A 23,588-nucleotide genomic window follows, 5' to 3' on the forward strand; every position below is an offset into this window, starting at 1 on the left:
TTATATTAATAATAATTATTTTTACACAGAAAAAATTATAAACTAAAGATATCCGAAATCTAAATTAAAACAAAGGATTATTGTTGGGCCTAATATTCCTAACTGTGAATTTTATTATGAAAATTGTTTTTCTTTTGTTAACTATTGTAGTAATTAAGACTGTCTGTTAAATATTAGCTTATAATGCAACAACATACAAGAAATATAAACTAATTATATTACAAATGACGATAAATAGAATACATATTGCTTTTGTGTGATTTATTATTTGGGATTTTTATTAAATATTTGTGATTAATTCTTTCACTTAGCTGAATTGATGTAAAATTTCAAAAATAGAATATATATTATTGGAAGAAAAAATTTTAAAATTGAAGAAAAATTGAAAAAAAAAAATATTAAATTGCATAGGTATTATTTATTGGGGTTTTGATTAAATATTTTTGTGATTAACAACTATTTTATGCTAAGTTATTAGCTTAGAATTCAGGAATTTTGAAGAACTAAAAAATTATATTATTTAGTTATTTTATAAATGAAGATAATTGTAATATCATATTGCAGACGATTTATTTATTTATTGACCTACAGTTTAACGCGGGCTCCGAACCACGATCAGAATATCACCCCAGAATAATATCATCCCAGAAAACATCCGGTCTTACCCAGCCAGGTTACTGGCGTGACTGGGATCATTTTCCTTGTCGGATTTTACACTCTTGCCTAGAACAATCACAAGCATAAAGTCACGATCATTCCCCAGCAGGATTCGAACCCGCGACTATCGCAATACCAGATTAACCGTCCTGTCGCCTTTACCACTGCGCCAACCAAGCCAGGGTTGCGGGATTTTCTTAAATATTCTCTACTTAATTAACTCTAAAGTTAATTACACTTTTTCCGTTTACTGAATTGACGTAAAAGTTTAAAAAGAGAGTTTTTTATTTAAATATTGTGAGAAAATTATTATATTATAAATGAAGGTAAATGGAATATTATATTGCACACCTGTTATTTATTATTTTGGGATTTTTGTTAAATATTGTTGTGATTAACAACTCTTTCTGTTAGTTGTTAGCTTAGAATTGATAAACTTACAAGAAATATAATATTATTATATTGTAAATGACGGTAAATATAATATTATATTCCATACGTGTTATTTAATATTGGGGTGTCTGTTAAAAATTTTTGTAATAACTTTTTTTTTAAATCAAAAATAGAAAATATTATAAAGTGTAAGTATAATATTAAATAATTTTTATTATGTTAAGAGGGTTTTTTATTAAATATTGTGAGAAAATTATTATATTATAAATGAAAATAAATAGATTACATTGCAGGTTTTAATTGTTATTTGGGTTTTTTATTAAATAATCTTGTGAATAACATTTTCCGTTAACTGAATTGATATAAAAATTCAAAAATAGAAAATATTATAAAGTGATATCTTTATATATTATTAGGTTTTTTTTTAATTAAATGTGAGAAAATGGTTATATTATAAATGAAGATAAATAGATTATATTGCATGTTTTACTTGTTATTTGCGCTTTTTGATTTTTCGTTCGTTGAACTGATGTAAAATTTCAAAAACAGAAAATATTATAAAGCGATATTTTTATGTGTTAAGAGGGTTATTTAATTAAACGTTGTGGTGATTAAAAGTGACCCAAGAGGATGGCAAAAGAAGACGGACCGGAGCTGTCCGAAATCCGAAAAGGCCCAGCCGCAACAGAACCGAGTCGAGAGTTCATCAATCTCGCGTTACCAAAAAATCGTCGACAAAGAATTGGCGAGGAAGACGAGTAGAGAGGAGAAGAGAAGACGAAGAAGAAGAGGAGGTTCAGTGACAGCGTGACTGGGTCATGGCTGGCGGACGCCGGGACGTCGGCGACGCCCCCCACCCCCGCTCCGTGTCGTTTTTAAGCTCGCGTCGTCCGCCGACCGATCACTCGTTGTCTGCGCGCCGTATCGAGACGTCCGTTACCACTACGCACGGCTTCTGTACTCCATCTCTGTCTCACCACACATACCGTGCGCGCGATATTGTCGCTTTTTTTGCCCATAGCACACATTTCTTCATCGACTCATTTTCGGGCCGGATTAATTCTGTCTCTTAAGTTCTCCGCCTTGTTTCGTACCACGACCAAACAACCATGGACGGAGGAAAACTGGACCCCACCGGTCAATATTAACACCGCAGAGGAATATCTGGAGTGTTATCGAGCCGAACACCCGGAACCGCTCGATTTTTCTTCAGGAAAAACGCAAACGGGCATCGTGAACGTCGCTTCCTACTATGGAGAGAATAGGGGGCAAAGGCTTGGACCCTACGGGATTATACTAAATGTGGCACCACCGAGAAAAGGGCGACGGTGGTCGCCCGGAAACATCCAGTTGTCGACGTAAAAGGCTTCGGTAAGTACCCAAAACCCTCTAATTATAATTCAGACGCGACGGTTTAACCCAACCGAAAACGAAAATTCGAACTAATCGCCTCGGTTTTTCTTGACGATTCTCGCGAATTTATGATCAGGATTTTCGCTTCTATAACCAACGACGGTTTCCGAGAAGTAACACCGATTTTAGACTCGGTTCCTGGTCGATTTTCTCACGTCGTAACGTCATAGTTATATCAATCAATTTTTTCGATAAAAATTAACAATTTACCGAGAAACATTCGTTTAAACAATTCCAAGTGATTCAGAATCTGGCTATACTAAATTAAACGCGCCGGTCGCTTCATTCGACCGTATCCATTTTACTTTCGTCGAACCTGTGCCGCAAAGATGAACCCTCGAAAGTTCTTCCTGCTTCCGCAAAACATGTGCGGTTATTGGCCTTGCGTCAACAATCAAATTCCGATGCTCCTACGGCGTTTGTCTATAGACGCCTTCATGTTATTCCGAACATTGAATATTACATTAAGTGAGTAACGAAGATGTGAATGTCTTTTTCTCGGAGCAAATGTACCGGATCAGTGATTAAGCGTTTACGAAATCCCCCAGTAGTAAAACCGCTTGTTTTCATTCAACACCATCTGTTTTTCCGATTATGCAACGATCACACACACATAATCCATATCGATTATTTTGCTACAGCGTGAAAACAGATATAAAATGAGTTAAATAATAACCGATAAATGTTGATGACCTTGTCGGCGCAGCGTGTAAAAATAGCGAAAAAACCTTGATCTTAAAATAATTTCAAACATCATTTGTTCAATGTTTGCCAACCTTTTTCTCGCCAAGTACGAACTATTTTCCACAAAAAATATTTCCTGCGTCAAACGCTAGTCATATTCACATAGATAGTGAAGGCGTAATCTTAAGACCGTTTTTTTTTCTTTCGAAATCCACCCATCGAGTACGACGCTGGTTGCTTTCGCAAATTTATTTAATTATATCAGGTGATTGTGTTGATTCGCTTCAAAAGTTCTGTTGCTTGTTACACATTCCTCCGAATATCTACCCTGACGGGATATAACAGTCCAAAGAAACATTTTCCTTAAACTTTTATTAAATAATCATAGATAGAACATTACTCCTAGTTCTGTCACTTTTTCGTCATTTCATTTAAGTCAAAATCATTCAAAATATTTTTAATGATCCAAGAAGAAATTCTTATAGCTTATGTATCTAAATTTATAAATTAGTTTATCACTATTGTTCTGTTGTGCTTGTATGAACTGCAAGACTAGTGCGGAATAGATACATTACTATGTGTTTCCCAAATTAAAAAAATAGTTAGTCTACTTAAGCTAACTTTAAAAGAAAAACTTATACACTATACAAGTTCGTGTGGTTTGGTTCGCTTCAATCTTTTGATATCCTGCATGTTATCTATTAGCTGTATTACTTTGGTACGTTGCTATGATTTAGTAACCTTGTTTCATGTTTTAAAAGAAAATCTTTGTTAGATTCGTAGATGCATTCGATTTCAATATCGTGCAATTCTTACGATAAGCATTATTTGTTTTGGCAGCGTTGAACTGCCACTCGGTTTGATGTCTTAGTGTAAACCAATGTCCTTGATCTGCGATAAAGCTCAGGGTAACTTCCAACTAACCAGCAAAATTCTTTGATTTTGAGTCTGATCTACTCTGTTTTTTGACCAACATGATAAAACACTTGATTATCTGACATTTTCGAACAACATCATGCATCATGTAGCATGTAATGCCATCTATTGTATATCATTTAGAATTAGCTTACAATACTCGCCTTATTCCTTAGTTAGATGTCTTTCGAAAAAAAGTAGACTAGTAAAAAGTGTGAGAAAAACGTTAGCATAGGTATTTATGTACGTGCTTATCATCGTGATTACTAAGAAGATGAAGCGAATTCTCCACATTTTTAACCTTCGCTGGTCGGTTTACTTTATATATAAACGATCCCAGAAATGTTATTTGTAACTCTTATTAAAAGCTGATAGAAAAGTGCTGCATTTGTCGAATCGTTTACGAATTCAATTAAAAGGAGACCAGTGTCGAGAAATTCAATTAACTGCAATAGTTTTTTTCCTATGTTTGCCATCATCGTTCGAATCTCTTAATTGATTATGTTAAAAGATGCGAGGCGAATATTTGCAGGTAATTAAAATTCAACGCAAGAGTTCAAAAACCGACTTATTCAATAATTATGTTGACACAAATAACAGTTACCCGTGATGAAACTGACCTAACTAGTACGATCCGTACATCGTATCGCGTGATTTTATTTTTTTCGTTTTCATTTTCTCTCTGTTCGATTTAACTGGCGCTATTAAATCTGTTTTTGCTGCATTTTTTTGCCGCAGTTTCGGCCTTACTACGACTGTTTGGAATTTTAATAATCACGTACAGTACTAACGCAGTCATCTAGTTTAAAAAAAAAACGTAAAGTTTCGAATCTAGGCCGCTGTATTCTCGATTTTGCCCTGATTAGGTGTCGGTATTAAAGGGTGCGCCCCCAGACATGACCGTCAAAATACCGATCCAATAATACGTACAGATTTGTTTTCGTGTATTCGTCATATGCAAGGTCTGTCCAATTTCCAATTAAAATGAAATATTTGCTCTTTAGGAAGAATACGTCGAGTCACACGCAAGGTCAGGTTTATATTAATTTTTTGAAAGTTGCAATTCGCGGAATTGCATTTTGAGCGGGCATATTTTTAACTCAACCATTCAAGTATGAACGAGCGTTTCTAGCTTTATTTACCAAAGGCGTTCGAATATTTTGATTAATTACAATGTGAAGAAAGTCGTTATAACAGTACAGCGAATGCAATTTTTGTTAAGCGTTAAACGCTTACCAGTCAGTTTTAATTACCTTTAAAAATGATTGATTACTAGTTTAGTGATGATTAACGGAGAATTAGAAAAAAATTAAGTGTTGTGTCACCTGTAAACAAGCATAATAATATATAAACTGAAATTTGAAAAGTGAAACTCAAGTAACCTCAAATTTTTTAGGTGTCTGTATCTATTGTGATCATATTTTTCATTTTATTGGCATCATCACACCTTGGTTTGGCTGCGATACTGTCATATATCCATTTTCGCAGTACTGAACAAGTAGTAATCAATAAGAGTTATGAAACCGCGATATTTAAAAGGTTCGAAATATCCTTTTCAGTCAAATCGTGTGGTAACAATTTTTCTTTTTTAATCTTTCTTTGTTCGTTGATTCATGAATTATTAAACTACCTGCAAGTTCTTTGAGAGTTTGAGTTCGATTTTCGTCCAATAAGTCTTGTAATTCACTTTCATTTCAGGTCCTCCTGGCCGTTCTTTGTCATTTACATCGAAATAATCACTGTTAAATTAACTTTATAGAAGTGTTTGATTTCTTCAAATCAACCAACGAAATCAAGAAATGGCGAAAACGAATATCAATTATTTTATGTATATAAATATTAAAACCATCAATTTTAGAAGGTATTTACATTGATATATTTCATTTTCACTAATAAATACTGTCAGATGTCATATAAAAATGATAAAGGATACGACCAAATACATTTTCGGACGAGTGCTTCGATTTATGGCATTTTATATAAGCAAGGAACATGATCCAGTAAGTGTATGATCCACTTTGGTGTATTCTTATTATAATAGTCACTTAACCGACGCCGACTGCAACAAATGTCCGACGTTATATCGAAATTAAGCTAATGGTGGTGGAGGAATCCGCGCAATTTTGATGATTAGCGCGTAGCTCGGTCCAAGAACGTCCGGGATACGGCAGGAATTCGACAGGCAAAGGTTTAATTGATGACCGCATGGCATTGACCTTGACCGCCAAGGTCGCCGTACTGGTAAACACTATCAGATTGGAGATGCAAAAGAAGGAGAGCGCGATAATTACACTTCAACTACGGCTGGTCGTTTCCAGTTTTTTTTTTCACCCCGCTTCTTCCTCCCGGTTATTTATTTAATCGTGACGGGTTTGTCTCGAGAAAATTTTTTTGCCTCCTTTAATTATTCGACCACAAGACTAGGAAGTATTTATCAATGATACCGACGGAGGAATTTCAGTATTACTCGGACGCGAAACGTTCTTTTCGAATCAGGGCTAATCTGGTACGGTCGCAGATTACGCGTACAATTATCCTCGCCTCGGTTTCGATATTTACGAATTAGTGACATTGAAATATAAGAAAAAATATGTCCGAGGACCTATACATTCTTGTGCGTATTCCAAGTTATTTTTCGGATAAAGAGAATAATTTCTTTTCAGTTATTAGGCTTATAAATTAGTTTTAAAAGTTTTTTTTTTAATTTCACAATTTATTGTAAAAAATCGCTACAGTGTATTTGGTCAAAGTATTATCCATCAATAGCCGTTACTTCTTCCCATCTTTCAGGCTATTTACGGATTCTATCTCGAAATAATGATGTATCTTTTGAGGATATTAACAATCTTTTTGTATCTTCATTAGTAGTTAAGCGCTGCTTAGACGGGTCACTACTCATATGTCGATACTAGTAGGAATCAGAAAGTACAAGATCTGGAGAATATGGCACTTCTCATTTTAGTGTTTCCAAGTACGTTTTCACCAGTAATAGTACGATGTTTTTCAATGTTTGTTGGCTTCAATTCATACCGCATAAAATATCCAGGTTTTTGGATGATTCCCCCAAGAATTCTGCATATTCTCTTAATTTTTTGACTGTCCAGAATGCTTTTTGTCTTCGGTGGCAAAATCATCGACACCCATTGTGTATGGTTGTCATAGCATAAACTTCACACAACATTCGATGACCTTCATGATGAAAAACCTCTTCCTTCATATTGATACTTCATACAGAAGGAATTCTGGATAAATTTAAAAATTTTCAACTCATTGGCAATGTTTTTCTTAACACTTCGACGAAATGACACACACTGAAAAGTGAAGCCTGTTAGTGAGACTTTAACATGAAGTGGGTTTCAAATGTCCCCATGCGATTTAATACATAGTAAAATGAATTTATAAGCCTGATACAATATACTAACCCTTACTCTGTGGCAGTGGCAAAGAGTACCGTTTAAGCTTTTAAAATCTGACCTGAAAATATGTCCAACACATCTCTCATATAAACGATCTCATTAATAAAAAAAAACAAAATAATTTTACGACTCTCCCGTACTATATTTTCGTTTTCTTTGGTTGTCTTTGCCGCCAATTTAAAAAAAGAAACACTGATACCAGAACTGATTATATGCAGTTCACATAGTTACCAAAATAATCATGCTAAGTCGCGCCATAGCAGAGAGCAATGACATCTCCAAGTCAGTGGCTTCGCCGCACGTTCTTGAGGTACGACAAAAAATCGATCACACTCCGATTAAAAAGTTTAAAAAAACGGAGGCAAGTAGGCCACCCCGTAGGGTTAATAGAGTGACGGTGGTGTGAAAATGTTCCTGGAAGACTTGACCGACAAAACGAGCAGAAACAACGACAGCGCCTTAACAAAAGACGGATTTAATCCGTCTGCTGTTTTACAATCAGACAGGAAATTTAAATTTTGAATTCGTAAGGAATATCGACGTGCGAACCAGAAGTCTGCACAAGCGTGACGTAAGAAGATAGCGAGCAGTGTCGGTTTTTGTTTTGATTCGGCGGGTATTTAAATATTAAAATTTGTGTGGATCTACGATAATTGAAAGGACTTATATATAATTGAAAGGAAGTTTCGAGATCCCACCCGTCATTAGCGGAATAGCAACTGCACGGTACCATTTCTTCCTGAAAATCAGTGCCAGTAGCTTATATGACTCGAAATTATCCTAGCAGATTATAGAGAGGTGCTTCGTGAGTGATTGAATATGATGACCGCAAAAAGCACTAATAATAATTGTAATAATAACAGGGATATCGTTAATAATGACCGACCTGAGCACCTCAATTTTCTACGTTTTTAACCAGAAGCCTTTTAATCAGTCTCCGATATCATTACATATTCAAAATAAGAACTGGTTATATTTTTATACAACTTTAACACCTGGCAATATATATATATATATATATATATATATATATATATATATATATATATATATATATATAACGTCTGCATTCCTGTTAATTTTAATTTAAAATATTACTTATATTTATTTGTTGTGTATTTATTAAAACAAAATGCCACGTCTTTGAAGAATAGGAACTATTGGTCGAGGTACACATTATACGCAAAGTAGTCCGTAACTATCGGTTAAATAGAACTAGAGAACAATACTTAACGGATAATGTAAATTTAAAAGACCAGGTTGCAAACACACGTGTAAACGAAATTCGAAGGCAACACAATGAACGAGCTAATAGATTGAGACAACGAGAGGCAGGACACGTTCGAAAATGAAGCCCACATGGACCACTTGTCACATGAACAAGTATATATATATTATCCTTCTGGACCATGCGAAGTAAAACAAAGACATTTCAGTATTTTTTCCTCTGCTTTCGTCCCATATTACTTTCGTTCTCTGGGAATAGGCTCTTTTTGTTCATCTGATCACTCAGATCCAGGTTTCCTAAGCGTCTCTCTAATCCGTCTCCCAGTCACAAACTTTCCGTCTAAAGCCTTCAATTACAGCGATCCATTTTATTGTTTCAACCTCGGCCTTACTTCATAGAATAGAAGAACAGAAGAAGAAATAGCTTCATAGAATTCCACCACCCTTCTGTGCAATCTGCTTGGTTCCATTCTTTTATTATGCCCATAAAACTTTAGTCTGCGCTTTTTTAAATCCGAATATATAATGCTAAATTTTCTTATATGCCCTTAGACTGTTTGTTCCTTCTTCAGAGTCATATTTTTTCTTCCTCTGTATATATATATATATATATATATATATATATATATATATATATATATATATGACAGAAGACTGTACTATGCATGCGGGTTTGTTGCTCTTCATGCGTACCATTGACCTCGGGCAACGCCGTGTGTGGCGCTGCTGTAGGAGGCGTTTTAAAGGTCCTCCGCTTCGTCTTCGTGGTCGTCTTTTTCGGGTTATTTTTGGTACCGCCGAAGCCGAGAAATGCCGCGTCGCCGTCTCAATTTGTGAACGGATCGAGTTTTGCGTGAGTCCTATCTGGTCTTGCCGAATTTGAAACCTCTCTCGAGGGTATTCTGATGTAATCCTATCGGTTGACGAAACGAAAGTTAACTAATTGAGTCAGAACGGTGTGAAGGACGCAGATCACTTGGGAGAGCGTTATTGATACTGTTGACGAATTCCTCCATCAAAAATATGTTAATTACATGTAAACAAATACAGTTCGCCTTCATCGGCCACACTTTACTACTCAAATACGTTAAATAATTATAAGGAGTCAGTTATAAGCTCGTTGACACCTTCCGAAATCATCTAAATAAGAAACGTATAGAAATCTTCAGGCTATCATCAAGATTAAGTGTGTTTATATCAGTATATTTATTTTCAACTATTTACCCATTAGAAACTAATAGTTTCTAGGCAGTTTCTAGGATATAAATAATCGATCATTAAACTAATATAGAATTCAACATTAATCTAATAACAGTAACTGAGCACTCCTAATTACTATTTGCAAAAACTTGATATTTTTTTGAAAAAGAAGACTATGAAGTAGAATGTCTATAATGTAAAAAAATATTATCAATTTCTGAAACACTCAAATATAAAATAAACATATACCATCAGAAACTTTATTTTTCAATATAAAACATAATTAATAATACTAAGTATCAGTTAGAAACCGGCATAATAATTAGGATATTAATAATTGTTTGCTATTGGATCATTAAACTAATGTTGAATTTAATATTGTTTTATATAATAAAACTGACCCTCTACTTATTATTACAATGCTTAAATACTCGATATATTTTTGAAAAAGTAGACCAAAGTTAAGTACATAGTGTAGAAAAGAGGTGTTGCTAGCTGATTATTAAGCTAATATAGATCTTCATATTTTTGTAATAAAACTGTCTCAAGTATTTTTAAAAATTATTTACGTCTTACTGTAGATATGCTTAGCACAATCTTAATTTACAAATTAATTTATTACTCTTCTGTTGTACTTGCATCAAAACACAAGCAAGATAAGTTCGGGATAAATACATCAATATGTATTTCCCACATTCAAACAAAATTTAACTTAAGCTAACGCTGTGAGTAATACTTTTACACGATACAAGTTCGTGTGGTTTGATTCACTTAAATTTTCTGATTTCCTGCGTGTAGTTCAGTAGCTGTATTTACTGATTGCACGTTGCTATGAGTTAGAGAGTATCTATAATTACTATTTATATTTTTTTTTTCTATAAAAGACTATAAAATTAAAGTATCAGTTACTTATCTATCAATTAGTTAACTCCCATAATAATTAAGATAAACACTAAACACAAATAATATTAATAACACTGTTTTAAGTATTTATATTAACTATTTTTAAAAACTTTGGTATTCTGAGAACATTAGACATAAAGCAGAAAAAAATTATACATTTCTAAATATTATATATAATATTAAATTATATGTACTAAACAAACGTACATATTATTTTATTTTATTTATTATTATTTACTAAATCAATGACAATGTGTATTGATTAAGTGACGATATCGTATTTTATTTAATGAATATAAGGATGTAACAAGAATTCACGTTTCTAACGCGGAGAAATCTGTAACGATAGAGGAAAAGCTCGTTTCTGATCTATTATTTCCTCTATTTTTATATGCCGACACTATCAATTATTGGAAAGACTTTCTTCCTTTCAAATCAACTAATGCAGGAAACTCTTTAATCAGCTACATAATTTTCATATCATTCAGTGGCTCTTCCTTTTTCACGGTATGGTGTATTTCCTTAAAATCATCGGCTTATAGGAAAAACGTTTTTTTAATCTAATCAGTAATCCTGTAGCATTTTCTCTAACTAGCCATCGGTGATGAAGCGAAGAAGGTTTTTTTGCAGCGAACATATGACCATTTTGGTGGGCTGTTGCATAACCCGGCCGATAAGCGAGTGAAGACACGAGAGAACAGAAAAAGCCGCAAGCACAGATACATTTCCCATTGCAATTCCTCAAGGTCACCGCTCTAAAGCCAAAGGCTGCACGGCGCGGTGACGGCAGTCCACGGCGGTCTATTATTACGTGTTGAATGTAAAAATAAAATCGAAAGTTCACAGGTTGAACAATTTCAGTCCGGTGGTTGTTAGGCTACACGTACGAGTATACTGATAACATCCAATATTTTAATGCAAAAATAAAACTAATTGTACCGATAAAATAAAAATGTATATTACCAGAACGAGAACCAATTAAATTATCGCAATTTTTGGATGGATTATTATTTAATATAAATTTATTCGATCGAAATATAATTGACATGAAACGCCAACCTTGGAATTGCCGGTCGGAATGTTAAGGTTAACTCTAACGGAAAAAAATCGGAAAAAAGCCATCCGACCAAAGTCAAGAACGCGTTTTTTTTTTGTTCGAAGCATTCACAATTCACCTCTAGATGAGCTTCGACTCCGGTTGAAACCAACATCAAAATGTATGGCTGCTCATCTGCAAATCCGAACTGGTAAAAGCGAAATCTTTGGGCGACTGGGTATGGACCGTATTGACTGATTCTCCTGACCTTTTACCAGTTAAATGCCACTAGTCGATATTAGAAATGCATCTCGATTCGAAACAACGGCTTTTAGCTTTATACAATTTTGTTATGTAACATGACGACCTTCAGTTAACAGCGAAGAATCACAGTCCTAGACAATTCGTTGCTCATTGATACATCACTTAAAATCACGAATAAATGGAGTAACTAATTATTATCGACTCGGTTTTATATGAAGCCTTTTTGAGTATTTTTATTGATTTTTAGTACGTTTTCTTTATGTTCGTTTATTTCTCATTCTTTGTTCAGTTAAGTTCACATTATCGCATGAGCGAGTGTTATAGTTATTCTATAACATTTCTATATCAATCATCTACATAAGTATTCATTAATACTAAAACTAACCGTCGGGATTAGACTGGAAGAACAGCAATACATTAGAATTGTTTCCACTGGCTCTATATCACGTTTTGTATTAATTTAAACTGGCTTAATAGCATCGGAGGGTATCATGGTATGCGAAAAACGTGTATAGCATTTCGACTTCAAAATGAATTTATCGTATTTGCTTAATTTCCTGTTTAGGTCGGCCGGCCAGTCCACCTGTTCCTCCATCTAGAAAAAGAAAACCTTTATATATATGGCAAGATGCTGCGAATTTTAATAGAACCAGACGTATGCCGCTATTATTTATATAACCACATTATTGGACAGACTGGGAGCCTCACTCGTGCTTATTTAATAAAGAACAACATGCAACTAATTTGGTGGATGGCGGTACATCTCTCTCTCTCTCTCTCTCTCTCTCTATATATATATATATATATATATATAAATATATATATATATATATATATCTCCAATACGCGTATATTTATATCTCTCCGGTCCTCTCAGGTCCAAACGGAGAGTGAAAGCGGCTCGATTTCACCCATAATATGATTATGTTAATATTCGTTTGAGTATTCTAAATAGACCACTTGCATCGGCGACCTTCTCATTAAAATTCTTTCGCGTTTAGCAAGGTCGAATTTTTTTTGTATGCTACAGCGGATTTAACAACGCCAAATACTACTTAACAAGACCGTTTTTTTTTAATAAATTCGGGATTTATTTATTTATTATATATCTGTTCTATACAGACTATAGTCCGTTTAATAAAACAGTGAACTCAAGTGATCTGAATTGATGACGAAAACGTTAAAATATTACCCCAGTAATTCTGAATTTTAGTTAATTTTCGCTTCAACATACAACAAAATTCTAATCTAAATAAAATAATTCAACAAAAATACTGTCAACAAATATATTTTATCCATCTAATTAATAGTTTTATATCCAACTAATATATTTTACTTTTATAAGAGAGCATATTTACCTTTTACATTTAGTTCTTGTCTTTTTAGGTGCGGTGTTTCCTTGTAAAATCATTTTGATATCACTGTATTTCTCCTTAGTTTGTTCTGTCACCACCTCCATTTATCTTTCTTGATACAATTAGATTTAATCACTGCATACTTCCTAATGCATTTGCCATATCTGCAAAATATCTCACACTCTACGATACTAAATGAGATTCGTATACTGATAAATTAATTATTTATTATTCGTATTTTAATAAATGTTATGACTTATAAAATCTTGTTAATTGTTATTCCTATATTTACCTTTTTTACCATTCTGAAATATACATATCTCATCTAAATACACAAATTGATTTAATAGGTGTTCCATGACTTTATTATATGTTTTTAAAAATGACATTCTTTTAAAAGCAATGTCCGGAAGTTCCATTAAAATTTTTCGTGAGTTATCCTTACGCCTTTTAAATCCTATATTACCCAGCACTATATGAAAGGATGTTCTACATCTCTCAAAATGTTGCATATCTCTAATCTATCTATGGATGCTTTTCAGATTAACAGATTTCTCTGAAATAATTGTATTAAATTATATTTATATTGAAAAAACTACTCATTGTTTTTTACACTTCATTTTTTTTAACATCAACCTGATCTTGATTCATCACCCTCTTCGTATGAGGACGGTTTCTCGTCAGTACATCCAAGATTATATTTTTCATTTCTTGAGATATTTCAGTGATCGTTTCCGTCCAATTATTCAATACAGCTGCAACACGGCAAAACATATTTTCAATGATTGCCGTTGCAACTTAATATATAATAAATTTATCAAAATTAGCAAGGCCTTAAAACGTTTGTCGATTTATAACCTGCATTTATTTTTTTTTTTAAATATATTTTAAAGTCTTCTTTTACCTACTATGAGTTTATCTGGACTGCGCTTAAATTCTAACGTAGGCTCCGAACCACGCTCCTCAGCATTAAGCCTACCGACTGGCGACTGACCAACTTTAGAAATCATCCCAGAAGACATCCGGTATTACCCAGTCTGGTTACTGGCGTGACTGGGATCATTTCCCTTGTCGGATTTTACACTCTTGCCTACGACATTCACAAATTTTAAACAATCACAAACATAAATTTACGACCATGCACAGCAGGATTCGAACCCGCGGCTATCGCAACAGTAAGAGGACCGTCCCATCACCTTTAAAACTGCGCCGCCAAGCCGGCTAACCTGCAGTTATTATAATTAATATTTTGAAAAATTTTGCGACGTTTGGCAATCGGACGACTTCTGCAGGGTAGTTCAATTACATGTTCGAACGTATCAGACAGCATTTGAGTCTTTTTTTAACTAGAATCAAATGAAGAAAAAATATTGTCTGATTCTAAACCGATTTTACAAATTGCGGTCGGAATTACATCAAACATCTTGATAACGTGAATCTTCAATAATATATTTCTTCTCTGTGTATTTTCTCTAAAAAAATTATACTGACATTTATTTATAGAATAGTCAATAGTCATATATTTTTTTTTTTTTTTTTTTTTTTTTTTTTATTATTACTCTTCGTGAGTCCACAATCTGCCCTATTGGCAATAAGTATTTCTTCTGTTTATATTATATATACATGGCATGTAGAAAATCACTTCATTAAGCAATCTTCTGTATAAAATATTATCTTAATTAATTAGTCTTATTCTAATGCTTATTCTAAACTCTACATATGTCCAGTAATCAGATCAGATGGTGTTAAACGTTTTAGTCTACGCACTTCACTATCACGTCGCATATTTAGCTGATTAGCGAGTACATTGGGATGCACTGACACTCTTTCGAAGTACTTCACACAAACACGTTGGATTACACTCGTTATAGGTTCTAGAGGAATATCGCGTTGTATCACTTTATTTGAAATATAGTACGGAGCATCAACAATGGCACGCAACACCTTATTTTGGAACCGTTGAATGATGGATATATTGGATTTGCTAGCGGTACCCCATAGTTGAATTCCATATGTCCAAATGGGCTTGAGTATAGACTCATACAGCAATATCTTGTTATCTATTGATAACTTGGATTTGCGCCCAATGAGCCAATACATATGATATAATTTTAGTCCTAGTTGTTTCCGTTTAGAGAGTATGTGCTTCTTCCAGGTTAGGCGTCGATCTAAATGCATACCAAGATATTTAACATGGTCTGCTTGGGGGAGTTGGCGATGATTGATATTTACTGGTGGACATGTTCTTCTACGCAGGGTAAACGTTATATGCGTGGATTTTGATTCATTGGCTTTAATGCGCCATGTCTTCAACCATAATTGTATTTGCTCCAGGTGGGTTTGTAGGTTTATTGATGCTGTGACTGGATCTTCATGGGATGCTAATATTGCTGTATCGTCTGCATATGTTGCCACAGTAGTTATTTTTGTGGTGGGCAGATCAGCCGTATACAGAAGATACAGTACTGGACCCAGTACACTACCTTGCGGAACTCCTGAATATATGGGATTTAATTCGGTATGTTCATCGCCTTGATTTACAATAAAATGTCTGTCAGTGAGATACGATTTTAGTAGCTGATAGTCCGGATGAGGGAGAAGTTTCTTTAGTTTAACCTGCAAGCCCGTATGCCATACTTTGTCAAAAGCCTGAGATATGTCTAGGAAAGCAGCCGAACAATATCTTTTGGCATTTAGGTCAGCGTTTATTTGGTTTACAAGTCTATGCACTTGTTCTATAGTCCCATGCTTATTGCGAAAGCCAAACTGATGTTCTGGAATAATTTTTCTTTTTTCTATTATATAGTTTAGTTTTTTTATGTATAACTTCTCGAAAACTTTCGAGATTATTGGTAATAAACTTATAGGTCGGTAGGAGGTCACATCTTCTGGTATTTTTCCTGGTTTAAGTATCATTAATATTTTAGCTACTTTCCAGATACTAGGGAAGTAATTAATTCGTAGCATAGCATTAAATATATATGTTAATAGTTTTATAGCCTTTTCTGATAGTTCTTTTAAAATTTTGCCAGTAATTAAGTCATAACCAGGAGCTTTTTTAATATTAATCTCTCTCATTATTGTATGTTTAACTTTTTTGACCGTTAATTTCTCGTGCGGTAAATCCATTTGAAATGGCGAATCTAGAAAGCTAGTAATTTTATTTTCGTCATCTTTATGTAGCTGAGACTGGAAAGGTTTAAAAACATTTTTTAAGTGTTTTGAGAAAATGTCGGCCTTCTCTTTATTGCTTCTCGCCCAATTATTTTCGCTTGTTTTAATAGGTGGGTTATGCTGCTGGGATCTCCTAAGCTTTTTTGTTGCTTTCCACAACGAATAGTCTGTAGCCTCAGTTGATGTTAAGTTTTCTAGGTATTCTTGAATGCCTTGGTTCTGTTCGATTTGGATTAGATCTCTCAGCTCTTTTATGGCCCTATTAAATTTTCTTTTATTCTCTTCAGTCCTTTGCTGTTGCCAATTTCGTCGTAACTTTCTTTTTTCTGCTATCTTTTTCTGTATTGTACATGATATATGTGTATTTTTTCTTGGAAATGTTTCAATGTTGGGAGTCGCGGAATATGCTGCCTCCTGTATATTTTTTGTAAGATTTATTGCTGCTATTTCTATATCCATTTCAGTTTGTAACGGTAAGTTTAGAGAGATATTTTGGTCTAAGTTTTCTCTAAATGAGGGCCAGTTAGTTCTATTATTGCACAGAGAAGGGGGTTTATCTTTGATGGTAATTTTTGAAGAAATTGTTACTATTATTGGTGAATGATCAGAAGACAGGTCGAAACATGATTCTGCTTGACACTTTTTTGGATCAATATTTTTTGTAATACAGAAATCTATTGTATCTGGTTTTTTATTTCTGTCTGAAGGCCAATATGTTGGTTCACCAGTAGAGATATGTTGTAAGTTATCTATCCTTATGGCTTTGAGCAGTTCTCTACCTTTTGAGGTTATTATTCTTGAACCCCACATTAAATGTTTTGCATTATAATCTCCTCCTGCTATAAATCTATTACCTAGCGTACGGAAGAATTCTTGAAATTGTTCTGCCTTGTTGTTATGTTTGGGTGGGCAATAAATCGCAGAAATTGTTAATGGTCCATGGGCTTCCTCTATGGTTATACTGGTGGCTTGCAGGTAGTCTTTGCGGAATTTTTCTTTTTCGAAATGCTTTATATCATCTCGAATTATTATGGCTGTACCTCCATGTGCTTTATTATCAGGGTGATTTGTATGATAAAGCTTATATTTAGGAACTTTCAAATAATTTTTGTCCGTAAAGTGTGTTTCGGAAACCATCATAACGTCAATATTTTGTTCAATTACGAACATTTTTAGTTCCCTGGCATGTTGTTGGAGCCCATTGGCATTCCAGACGGCGATTTTGTAGCTATTGGTTTCAGGCATTAGGCAAGTTTGCTTACGACGGTTGTGAGTAGACCAAGCATCGTACTCATTTGATCCATTAGTTTGGCCATCATATTTTCTAATCTTGAGATGTTGCTAGTTTCAGTAGGTTGAGATATTGTCTCTCGTTTTTGTGCTGAACAATTTTCAACTATTTGGGCATAAGTTATGTCTGGTTGACTTGTTCTGTTGGGTAGTGGTAGATTGGTAGTAGTGGATTGTTTTTGTTGATGCCTTTTTTCCCTTAAGGCAGGATAGAGTTTCTGCTGTAGTTGCTTGTGAACTGCGCAACCCTTGTAGTTCGCTGGATGATTTCCGTTACAGTTGACACATTTCACTTTTTCATCGCGAACTTTACGAGTACAATCTCCTGTCTTATGTTCTCCTGCACATTTTACGCATCTATATGATTTGCGACAGTAAGTCTTTGTGTGCCCGTGCGCTTGACACCTTGTGCATTGTGGTATAATTCTTTTTATATGTGGTGGTTCGCATTTAATAATATTATTTTCCAATTTGGTGATTTCATACACCGCCTTATTATTTCCATTAGGTTTTATGTCTATATAAAACATAGGCAGAGGTTTTTTTGTCGTGTGATGTCGTATATTGTGAATATTTACGACCTCGTGGCCTTTTTCAGCTAGTGCTACCTTGATGGTGTTAAAGTCCGTCCCGTGATGTAATCCTTTTAATACGAATTTAAATGTTCTCTCGGATTTTGGCCTGAATGTATGGTATTGGGTGTTTCTTTCATCTAATTCTTTTATAAGAACTTTAAAGTGATCCGCTTCGAACAATTGGATTTTAATTGTTTCATAGCTCACTGTTTTAATTGTGTAGTTCGTAGTAATGGTTTTTAATAAATCATGGATGTTTTTTATTATTCCTACCTTATAGACTGTTATTGGTGGTGGTTTGGGAACAACTTTTTCAGGGCTTGGTTGTATGTTCTCTTCAATTTCTTCCGACAGGTTGCTAAAACTGTTTTTTGTCTCTATCGGTTTCTGCAACCAATAGTCACTGATTCTTGTTTGTTTCCTCGCGATTTCTTCTTCTGGACTTCTCAATCGTTTTTTGTTAATGACTGTAGTCCATTCTGATGGTGGAGTTTGCGTTATTGCTGATTGTTCTAATCCTATGTCAAAGTGTGCAGGTGATTTGGTTGAATCGCTATTGTTTGCCATTTTTTAATTTTTAATATTTTATTTAATTTACTTCCAGAGGATAAAAAAAATAAAATAAATACATTGTTTATTTCACGCACTTCATTTTTCACTTACGTTATTTTAGCACTAGTTTTTTACTATAAATACTATAAATGAATTTCAAAAGGACTGTTGTAAAATAAGATGAAATTATTTTAAACACTAATAAAAATGAGATGCAGACCTTTTGTCTGGTCACGTAAACACGTATTCACTACACTTTAGGTCCACTGAGAGACGGATAGCCGCATCTGTTATGCGTTTTTAACACTCAATTAAATAACCGTAATAAAATACTGGGTTTTTTTAAAGAAAGGTATCTTTTTATAGCTTGGACCGTATTGAAAATACGTCTTCACCCTACGAAGGTTGGAACTGAACTATAGTCATATATAATTACTCATGCTATAGAGTATATTTTAAAAAGTTCATAGTATTTTTCTTCTATTTATTTTAATGATTCTATTTCACAAATATTTAATAACAATAATGATAATTTAAAGTGAATTACACTAAAACCATTATTATTTATTTGTTTTTGTCGTATCAATGTCTCTTAAATAATTCATAATTCAACAAAAAATTATATATAGCAGTTTTTTCGGACGCCCTATACATTATACCATATTTTATGACCTACTTACATGCTGTTCAATTACAATCATTTAATTGGTGTGCCATAAAACAAAAAATATCGTAGTCAATAGGTCAATTAGCCATAAATTATCAACTTATACGGCATAATTAATGTCTCTATATATACAAAGGTAGAAAAAATGTTAATTAACGCGCTAGAACATACAATAAATTACCTAATTGTGGAGCAATTACCAATTTCTCTTTTTCCATCCGAACCTTACGTAGGATTAGATGTGGAAGGACCTTGAACGGGTACCGAAACAAAAATCAAACATCGAAAAACCGGTCGGTGTTAATTTTTGGGGGGGTTGCGGCGATATTATCGCACAGTAATATCACTGCAATAAAACAAGGTGACTGAAATCACGTTTCATCAGTTGAAAGCTCCAAACCGGTACTGTTTCCGCGAGAAGTACCGCGTTCCCAATCGTAACCTTTATCTACTGGCTAAAATTGGGCGTAGATATGACGAACTAAACGAACGGGAGTCAGATCAGTTCCTCGTTACGACTTTAATTTAGTTTTTCGAAATGCAATCGCCGTTTAATTTTTATGCATGATTAAAAATAACTCGGCCTTGGTACTCGTTTGCAATTCCTTCTGGCTCTGTGTGTGTGTGTGTGTGTGTGAAGTTTTTGTAACATTTTACGCAACATAATAATTGTGGATCAAAGTTTTGTCAGTTATTGTTTTAGATCTATAATAATTCATACTGCACATTCTTATTTTCATAAATATGAACTTTTATAGAAATCATAGTTATTTCAACACTTCCTTAACTTTTATGTACTTTTCTAATTACTGAATTATTCTCTAAATCGAGATTATTTCTTAAAACAAAACAACATGAACATTGTGAAGGTCATTTTTACAAACATTAATTTTTGATAAAATACATAGGTATTTTAAGTTTTCTGTGCCTTTCTAACTATTAACTTTTATTAGACATTTCTTTAAACTGCTTCACTTTCAAATTTATGAAGGAAAAACTGGGAAACTAATTCATAATACAATTTATCATCTCCATAAGTCCTAAAGATGACTGTGTGCTAGAGAAAATACGTACAGCACAAACACAAGAGAGTGAGATTTGACATAAAGTTTATATGAAAAAGAAGTGATGGATACCAGGAGGTCTTGCCATTTTCCTAAAAATCTTCTTTTAGATCTGAAGAATTTTAATACTTATTTTATTACTGCGTCGTTAAGGGGATATTCTAGACTAGAGTTGTGAATTCTAGGTATTTTTTCAAGTGAAATTAAAAGAGCAAACAATATTTTCCCTATCTCTTTTTTGCTAAGTATTTATTAATTTTTAAAGAATACATAAAAGGAAAAGGTGAAAATAAATAAAATACAAAATACTACATGCATTTGCCTTACATTAACGTACAAATTTAAAAAAAAAACATTATTTTTGCCAAATTAAGACTGTTCTATAATACGAGATTTTTTACTATTTTACCAACAATTCTGTATGGTTTTAAAATAGTAAAAATCTGTTGAACTTGAGATCTCCTGACAACTGTCTGCTAACATATAGGGGCTCTTAACGGCCTTAAATTCTTAAGGGGTTAAAGCTTTGAATATATGAAATTTTTTTTATGTCTACACTAGCATACCCTTTTAAATTTTGACTAAGTTGGTCATAGGAATAATTTTAATATGGATTTCAACGAAATAATATTTGACAGTCGCCCAAAAATGGAAAATTGTTAAGACATTCACATCACGATATAAACTATATTCTTTTGGATGTATTATTATTATTATTATTATTATACTCTATGATTTTTGATAATTAAATTAAAAACTGTAATATATCGTTGTTTATTACGAATTTTCAATTGTCGCCAGATAATAGTATGAACAAATTTAAAACAGCACACAATGATTTTACTCTTTTATGAAAGAAATATGAATAACTTATTGTTGAATTTAAAAGACTAGGCCATCAGTTGTAGCTATAAGTGTAGTAAGAACATAATGTTATAAATTCGGATAGAATGACACATTTAAATCATTTCAAAAATGTGTTAGACCGTTACTACCTATATTTATCTTTCGCTACAATGCTGGTCAAAAGCAGCATTTGGTTTCATATTTTAAGCTGCTATGAATCATTTTGTCAAGATTTAGATAAGAACGATTTTAAACGCATCAAACATAGAACATGATCGCTTAGCGAAAAAAAGGGGGAGTGTCCTGGTCACCAAGTTGGTTTAGAAAAAAACTTCCGGTCTGATACTGTCCCAGGTCCATTTTCTTCCTATACCCAGATTAAACGACAATGGGCGAAGGTCGGATGTATATCGACCAATTAAAACCGAACAAAAAAACCGCAAAAAATCTATCTAACATTGCAGCCAGCTTAGATTTCCTGCATCGCCAAGGACACGTCAGCAGCCTATTTCCAATTAGTTTTGAAATATGTATTGTAACTTTAAATTAACTTTTAATATAATCAAATTCTTACTTGCAAAAAGTCGGAAAGCTTTTTGCCGTTGTGGAATTCGCTATAGAATAAATCGTTTTGCAGTGGTCGAGTCGGTAGGCGATGGTAGTCGACGTTACAGTTTGATTTTTATTTCGTCACCGCATCCTACGATTCATATTTCTTCATATAAATCGTTTTTCAAAAATGAATGTTTATTCACGTACTAATTGTTCTCTTTTTTTGTTACAGGTAATCGGGAACTACAATCACTTAACTTACTACACTGCCACATAAGTTACCGAACCATTCTGGATGTTCAAAGACTGATGTTTTGTTGATTTTATTAATTATAAGATTGTTTTTTATTAAATTATATCACTAGGTTAAGTTCCTGAAGATCAAGCAATCAACAGTTAAAACATGTCGTTTGTTTGTCTTAGCCCTTGTATATACTTCCAACATCGTACTGTAAAGTTTCCCCTTTTTTCTATGCTTTTATATATTATATAATTTTTTTCAATAAAAATTTTATTTAATATGTCTTGTTTTTTATTTATTAATATATTATTACTAGTCTTTGCTGACTGCGATTTAAAACTAGGTACTAGGTATAATCTAGAAAAACCCATTGCCTCTTACTTAGTCTTTAATAAAATAAGTGTACTTACTCCTAGTGTAGTATTATCCAACAGATACAGCACTTCGGTGTTAACTTCTTATCCACTCATTGTTTTTATAGTATCTAGGTGCATCTATAATACTTCTCAGGGCTTTAGTCTGAAATGTATGTTTTTATTTGCTAATAGAGCATTAACTTATTATGTACGAATAATTTAGATTCTCTTCCAAATAACCAATAAATTTTTTTGTATGTTAACTGGAGCTATTTTCTGTTCTTTTGGATATGCTCCTCCGAAAGAAATTTAACTTCAAGATTCAGTCCAAGGTATTTGGGATAATAATATAATTCATATTTATTCGTATATGAACAGTTTGGTTGTTGTAAGTATACAGTAGATGTAGCGAGTACTAGTATTTCGCCTGTATAGAATAGGTAAAGAACAGGAACCAAAACACTGCTTCGCTATAAAGCTGCTTTTGTTTATTTCATTGTTGAGTAAGCTTCATCCTGTTTAAATAGAAATTTATATTCACTGTATTAATTCTGTAACATTTTAAGGAGCTTATACATGAGTCCCTCAAGCTATACTTATCGAATTCTTGCGTTACGTACAAGAATATAGCTGAACAAACTTTTTTCTCTTAAATTCAGTATTATAAAAATATTATAGTTATAATCAAAGAAAGTATGATATGTATGACCAGATAGTCTAGTTGCCATTCGAATCTTGTAGCAAAATAAATGATGCCTAACCTCCAATGTTATCAGCATGGTTCTTTACCTTGATATTACGTTAATTA

At 33.4% G+C, this 23,588-nt stretch overlaps 2 long non-coding RNA genes across 2 annotated transcripts; one reads left to right on the top strand and one right to left on the bottom strand.

Annotated features, from left to right (window-relative positions):
- The first annotated feature begins 1,952 nt into the window (after window positions 1–1,952).
- On the top strand, window positions 1,953–22,704 carry LOC143200177 (uncharacterized). Its single transcript, XR_013006654.1, has 2 exons — window positions 1,953–2,421; window positions 22,416–22,704. It is a non-coding gene; the product is annotated as an uncharacterized LOC143200177 (long non-coding RNA).
- Window positions 13,879–14,381, bottom strand: LOC143200176 (uncharacterized). The gene is made up of 2 exons (XR_013006653.1): window positions 14,077–14,381; window positions 13,879–14,019 (listed from the first exon to the last, which is right to left on the bottom strand). It is a non-coding gene; the product is annotated as an uncharacterized LOC143200176 (long non-coding RNA).
- Window positions 22,705–23,588: the final 884 nt, after the last annotated feature.

Source organism: Rhynchophorus ferrugineus, unplaced genomic scaffold, assembly GCF_030347505.1.
Source record: "Rhynchophorus ferrugineus isolate W39M unplaced genomic scaffold, kcgeb_rfMv2 rfM7, whole genome shotgun sequence".
Classification (NCBI taxonomy): Eukaryota; Metazoa; Arthropoda; class Insecta; order Coleoptera; family Curculionidae; genus Rhynchophorus; species Rhynchophorus ferrugineus.